The following is a 6703-nucleotide window of genomic DNA, read 5'->3' on the forward strand; positions in this document are numbered from 1 at the left end:
AAGATGCCCAACAATTGTTATTTTTTCTGGGGCAACTTGCATTCCATAAAGACTTAAATCATGTTGTATTTCTGAAAGCCAATTAGATTGTGTCTTTGGTGTTCCAATTTCGCAATTCTAGGCAGAGGAAAAAAGTTTTAAAAGAAACAACTCTACCCCCCCCCCCGTTTCCTGTCTTTCGCTCGCTTGTAAAGCAACACAGCCAGCCGGAAAGAGAGGGGGGTGGGAATCTCATCACCAAAAATTAGGTTTCTCTCCTTCATATGAATTCTCCGTAAAACTCTTCTCATGCAAACACTATTACTTTTCAATTACTTTTACAATAACAAAATCTATCATTCATTATTTCTTTCACAGCCTGGGAGAAAATGGGTGGGGGGTAGGGCTTGAGGGCTAACACACACACTTAGGTATCACCAAATGAACTCATTCACTTCCATTCTAAACAATTCCAATGCATAAATAATTCCACATACAAATATTTCATTTCACACTTTTTCCAGGCAAACCATTCTTGAATAGGCCTTTTTGTATTGTTGTTATCAGAGAGGGTTTGACCCTCTTCCAAGTCTTGGAAATAACACAGAACAACATAGACAAACATATATACAGAAATACTGTTAAAACAACATTTATTGAAACGTATGACTTGTCCTGCAAAAAGCGAGAAAAATCAAGAGCTGATTTCAACCAAACATGGTTTTATAGGGCCCTTTCATCTCTCATTTTTCTCACCATTCCAAGTCCAAGCATAGTGTTCTGGGTGGCCACACATGTACATAAAACACATATACATATATATGAACAAAATACAATACATGTCAACACACAGCACCATCAGACATTGTCTGACAGGGTTAAACTTAACAGGGTTAAACTTAACATTCCTATTTGTTCAAAACGCATTGCAGAGGAGTACATTTTGAGTTAATTTATGTACTCTGAAAATTCCCCTTATTGTTGTTTCTACTTCAAAATAGTTTCTCTAATATTTTCTGTGTGTGGTGTAGGGAATTTTGTCCATGGAATTAATTTAAAACTCCCCTTTTCTGGGTACGATGGACAGTGTTGCCAAATGTGTGTCAGAAGGCCAATTAGATCATTGCTTTTCAATCGAGGGAATGATTTACCCCCGTTTGAAGCAAAAAAATTTAGAAGATTCGGTTAGTTCCCTCAATTCCATTAGGCGTGCAGCCTGTTATTTTCCTTTCTGTTGAGAGAGCTTTCCTCCCATACTCACGAGTATCCAGCCGTGTTTCAGACGGGACGAGTGCACAGCCTCCCTCAGGCGAGTGGGTATGGGTGGTCCGAGACGCATCTCTGGGTAAGCAACGACCTCCGCAGACATCNTGGTTGTAGCTTTCTATAGGATGTGGTTAGTGCAGAAGCAGATTGCAAGCTTCTTCTTGCCCCATTGCTATGCTAGCTTCCTGTTAACCGTTATTTTGTCAGGATGTGGTTGCCTCACTTACTGTCCTAGGCCTCTAGTACGCAAGCTGGCCACTGGCCTAGTTTTGCTATAGAAGCCTGAACTATAAAATCCCAACATGAATCTCCGCCTGTTTACATTTCTCACCACCCTTTATCCAGCATCCCTTCCCCTTATGTATTTATTCCCTTTTTAGGTTAGTTTCTACTTAGCAGTGACTGCATGAACCCCCAGGATCTATTTCCTGTTATTTGTTAACATAGACAAAAGATAAGTGAATAATATCTTTACGATATGTGCTTTCCTGTAAGTTAATGTGGTTAAACCATCCATTCTTAGGACTACAGATGTTTCCTGTTACCTAACCTTTGCTCTTTCCACTGCTCTTGGTCACTCACATGTTCCTAAAGGATGTCAGACATGCAAAAACAACACTTTACTATTTTCCACGTCTTGTGTTTCCTTATTTACTTAAACAAATGAAGTATAAATGCTTGTAGTAGCTGCAAAATAGAAAGCATGTCCTTATTAATTGCAGTGTGAGGCTACCAATAAGTTCAGGTCTCCTCGTCTTAACAGTTCACTCATGTTCCCACAATATTTAATGGTTTAATTGTTTTTATTTTTAAAGTTTGTTTCACTGGCCAGAGTTACTTGGTGGTTGAATGGCCATACAAATTAATTAGACAGATAAATACATAAATCCACTAAAACACACCAGATAATCAGTTGAAGTCAAAGCAAATGCATTTATTCAACCTGTTAGGAATAAAATTCAATTCCAAAGGTGTTGGAAAACAAAACAAGTTTTATTAAAGCATTTTCAAAGGCTGGTGTAAGGAAGAGTCCACACTCAATCAGTTCAGCATAAACTTTTATACCTGTCCGTAAAATTACGCCACATCCTTCCTTTCCAGACCCAGTTGATAGGTCTGGTCACATGCTTTCTGACTGCCTAGCAACATTATCAGATCCTGCAATTGTATGATCAAAAGCTCTTTTGTTCTTGTCTTATCTCCCCTTCCTTATCTGTGGCATGGTTCATGACATCTTGCTAACTCAGGATGTAGCTTATCTACAAGATAAGCCTGTCTGCCTAAACTGGACAATTACAACAGTTACAAATGATTCATATTTCTCAGTTCCCTTATTTATCTGTAAGAGTGCATGCTTTTCATTCAGAAGCTATGTATATCACAACAGAGTTCATGCTTCTGTTAAACATGACTGTGCTTTGGCTATAGAATATAGTTATACTTTAAAATACTAACTCTAGGTAGCTGGAATAAAGAATAAACCTTATATAAATTGGATGTCATTCATAAACTATATGCTATTCTATAGTAGAGTGCACTACTCCAAAAGTATAAAGTATACTTTGAATCAATGTATATCCAGCTTACATCTCTTTTTCTAAAAGTACTTTAGCTAAATGCCTCTACATCCTGTCTCCTAAGCAGAGATGGAAAATTACAACATGTACATTTATTGTGTATCTCACAAACCCAAGTTTGTCAAATAACATTAGATAACAGTTGTGTGAGACTGCTCCTTCATCTCCCTTTTTATAGATTTCTGGCTTACAGATTTAGCCAGTCAATATCAATATAGATGGAATGCATTGTCCTGTTACAATACTTTTCAGCATGAATATCTCATGCTCTCCTGCTGCACAATCCTTGCTTCCTTTTGTTATTCAGGAGTACTAGGTCTGACTCCGGCACAAACAAAGAGACAGGGACAAATTCTCTCTGAGTCACACGTTTATTCAGATCTGGACAAAGGTTGGTTCTCCTATAAGGCTGAGAAAGACTCTAAATGATTTCTTTAATGTGCTTTTATATTGTACTTGGTTACATAAGCAGGAAACACAGCTGTTCGTATGAAAGTAGATAAAGAAGTTACTAAACTATCTGTGCCCACATCCTGTAACGATAATTATTTTGAGCAAGCTTTATTTTAAGAACCTTTATGGTTTCTTATCCTCCTTCCCCACACTCAGGACGTATGTTCTTTATTTCAGCCATTTCAGTATAGGAATCTTGATCATCGCAATCCTGATAAACACTTTCATATCCTGTTAAAACAGATGTTTTCTTTACAATGCTAATCTATGGTTAACTACAGCATCTACATGAGACATGTCAAACTTGTGACATCATGTGATGTCGCGCAACGTATCGGGCCAGTTTTGCCATTGCCGGCAATGGGGTGGGCACAGCTTCCACATGGCACGTCCAGCCCGCAGGCCAGAAGTTTAACACCCCTGATCTACATAAATGGGCATTTTTAAATTTCCTATCAATATGTCTTTCTATCCATAAAATATATATCTTACTAGCCATATGTTTTACTATGTGGATACAGGTAGTCCTTGATGTACGATGACAATTGAGCCCAAAATTTCTGTTGTTGAGTTTTACTACTACTACTGTTCCCCTACTCAGTCAGGACATGGTTTGAAAGTCTCCAAAATGTTTATATGAAGAGTCTGCAGAGCCTTGGTCAGGCACACAAAGTGAGACCCAGAGCATGCACACAACCAGGTTTTTATTGTCAGCTTAAATGCAAAGAAAGCCAGGTGTTTCCATTGCATTGGCTGTTACATGAAGTATTCCATATTTAGCCTTCTCTACTTGTGTTTCTAAGCAACTAGGAAATTTCATACTTCAGTCTACTCTGTGCATGCTTAACAAAATATCAATATTGCTATGGCAACCTATAGAGGGTAGCTTTGGGGTTTCCAGGTATGTGTTTGCTAAACCAGATGTTTTTTCTTTTCCTGACAGATGGTGCCTACAGGTAGATCTAAATCCCCTTAGGTTAACATAGTTCACAAAATAAGCTTATTTCTGGTTGCTCTACTTCCATACTTAAGAAGCAAAGGTTTGCAGTTTAACCACATCCTGGGTTTCACAAGCTGCTCAGCCATTCAACTCATTTATTTTAACCGCACACTAGTCTTGCTTACTGATAATAGAGTCTGCCTAATAAAGTCCATCCAGCAATGGTTACTTTTTTTCTCTCTACAGTCATTTATCCTCTACACACTTCAACTAAGAATATACTTCATTTTTTGGCACAAGTACTTATAGCCAAAATATACACGGGGACAGACAACGTGTCTGAGAAATTGCTTAAAAGAGATGAACTTCATCTAAGCAAAACCATTGTTTCTGTTTAAGCATAAGACTCTGATAGGGTAAAGTTTAAGAAAAAAATATGTCTAGCAGATTGGAAATCAATTTTTTTAGCTGATCACTTCTTTTTAAGAATTTTTGTTCCTACTTGATCACATCACTCTTGGCAAAAAAAAATAATAGAGACAGCAGATGAAACCACTCATTTTGTGACAGAACCACCGAGAGGCCACAATTCAGGATATTCCTATACCCCAACAGAATGAGAAACATCTAAAACCCCTTGATCTTATTAATGTAAGATATACTGTATTTATATACAAAACATACACATTTGAACCTTCACCAAGCAAAATGCAAGAGTACTAAAAGTTGTAAAGCTGGGGGGGGGGAATCTAAAAAGATAATGTATATAATCAGGGCTTTTTTTTTTCATAGAACCCACTGGAACAGCGTTCCGGCACCTTTTTTCGACGGATTTTCCAGAGTTGCGTTCTTTTCCTATTGTTGCTGGCACTACGGTGCGATCCCGCCCTAGCGGGGTCCCCTCTGGTGCTGTCTGCTTCCTCTAGGAGGAGCCATGAGGTGCCGGAGCACCATAACCAGAGCGTGGCTTAATTGGCTGGGTCGGACCATGTGGTGTGGAAGCCGATGGTGGCAGTGGGAGACACATAAACATGGAGGCCATCTTTCACGAGAGGGTGAGTGAGCCTTTTGCCTTCTCTTACAGAAGGTGGGATGTAAGGTTAAAAAGAGGGCGAAGCGAGAGGAAACAAAGGCAGCTAGCATGAAAGCTTGTCCGACAGCGAAACTTTGCTGTTTCGGTTCCTTGGGTAGTTCAAAGACTGGGATGTCTATGAAAATCTCTTTAGTCTTTTATACTTTATATTCAAACTGCAGAGGGGAAGAATAAAAATAAAGCCAATGTCTTGTGATTTGAAGGTATTATTATTATTATTATTATTATTATTATTATTATTATTATTATAATATATTAATTATGCATTGGTCAGATGTAAAGGTAGATCTACAGTATGAGGTTTAATCCGATCTATTTATTAAATTGGGTTTAACTTAAAGGTAAATTAAAAGTAATCTGTTCACTGACAAAGTTTCAACTTTAATTTGTTTCAAGTCAATATCTATATTAAACTCCAAATGTAAATTTTTCCACCTTGTTTGACAACTTCTTAAAAATAATTCAATCTTTTACAAGCAACCAAATTTTGTTTTATTGGGCCAATTTCATTCCACATAGAAAGCTGACATTTCCACTCATTAAACTAAATGGATATGCCAGTGGTAAATGTCCCAAAAGATTAATAAAATGCCTTCTTGAAATATAAAGCCACACAGTGCATGGTAACATTAATAGTATTAACTTACCTTGAACAAAATCCTAGTCTTTTAGATACACTAAAAATTGAAGGGTTTTTTTTTCAACTACAAAGGTAAACCTTGTAGACAAGGCGGGTTGTATGATGTGTGTGGGTGTGTGTACAGTGATTGACTATGTGCGAAAGGTAAATAATTTCTTTATTTTAAAAAATCATTATACAAAATGGATAAGAGTCAATCAAAAAAAGATTGCTTGATAGCAAAGATGATGAGTTGGTATATTGGTCTTGCATACTTGATCAAAAACATTGGCCTGAAGATGTTAATACTCAACTGACATTTGGAGAAGTGGAAATAAGAAACTTGTCAATCAGACTACAACTAAATGAAAGAGAAATGATTCGTGGATTCCATGAATACATTCTCGAAAAGACATATCCAGAAAAACTGTTGCATTTGATAAAGACTCTGAATACCATTCCCATTTCTTCAAGTGAATGTGAACGTCGGTTTTCGCAGATGAATCTAATTGCCATCCCAACAATAGCTTCGTTGAAGACTAAGACAATTTTAGCACCTTTGTTCATCAAACTTGTCGGACCACTTCTGAGACTTTTCGATCCTTCAAAGTACGTTAATCTATGGTTACTCAGAGGATGACATTCAGCCATAGATACTAACAGCAAGGAAAGGAGTCGAGAAGATTTGCCGGACGAGAATTGGATAAAACTTTGGAATTTACTATGAACATTTGCCCTAAATACAATAAATTAAATTTATGTTAAAAACTGAAAAG

Source organism: Protobothrops mucrosquamatus, unplaced genomic scaffold (genome assembly GCF_001527695.2).
Source record: "Protobothrops mucrosquamatus isolate PMUCROS unplaced genomic scaffold, P.Mucros_1.0 scaffold363, whole genome shotgun sequence".
NCBI lineage: Eukaryota > Metazoa > Chordata > Lepidosauria > Squamata > Viperidae > Protobothrops > Protobothrops mucrosquamatus.